Source organism: Etheostoma spectabile, chromosome 13 (assembly GCF_008692095.1).
Source record: "Etheostoma spectabile isolate EspeVRDwgs_2016 chromosome 13, UIUC_Espe_1.0, whole genome shotgun sequence".
NCBI lineage: Eukaryota > Metazoa > Chordata > Actinopteri > Perciformes > Percidae > Etheostoma > Etheostoma spectabile.
In genome coordinates, this window is record NC_045745.1 from 28,387,946 (window position 1) to 28,388,864 (window position 919).

Sequence of the window (919 nt, forward strand, 5' to 3'; positions counted from 1 at the left end):
ATGTGTTTAAAAAAAAAAAAAAAAGCCCTGTTCAACATCTGTTCACTGAGCAGAATACACCATATCATTGATTTGCATTCATTGCATGTGTATTTATTTTACAAAGTTCCCCTTCTTGTTTCCTCTTTAACTGCAACTTTGATTCCCGTGTGGTTTTGTATTGAGCTAAATACCCTGGAGTGTACAACACTGTTGGACAATCTGTTGTGCTTTTGTCATCAAGGCAATGACACCAAATGTCAGTTCTCATCAACATGACCATTGTTACAATAAAACCGATAATACAAATGCATAACAATATTATTGAACAGCATCTTGTTATTCAAACAGAAGGGTGGCAATTACATGTGTACAAGCTTGTCATAAGTAGTGTTCTAAATTACTAATTATATTTGCTGTTGTACTACATCACATAAGTTCCTTTACTTGCAATACAAGGCAGTCCCATTCAAAGTCAGTTATCTTTCATCATATTGGAAGTGGCCACAGACATTGAATAAATGCACTGTAAATACCGTTTTAGATTTGTCTGAAGAAAATAAAGTAGTTCAGGGCCTGTGTTTTATATACAAGCTGAAGAGAAAAACGTTTCAATGATTTTCCAATGCACTTACAAATTCAAAAATGACCCAATTTAGATAACCGAGTGTTCATTCAGCCTCTGCCCTTGATGCGAATTCATTTGATGAAGCAGAAATCAGGCTAAATATGTTTGAGAGGAAGTGAGAATAGAAGGATGACTTCATCTCACCAGCCCCACACATCTTCCCTGAGTGATGGAAAGTCCCCTTTGTCACTAAGAACATTAACAGTTTAGGCGTAGGTTTTATGAGTACACCACCTTTCAACAACAAGACAATTCAAAGTGTCTTACATGTCTTTTTTCCGAGACGGGAGAAAAAACGTGCTTTGGTTTATT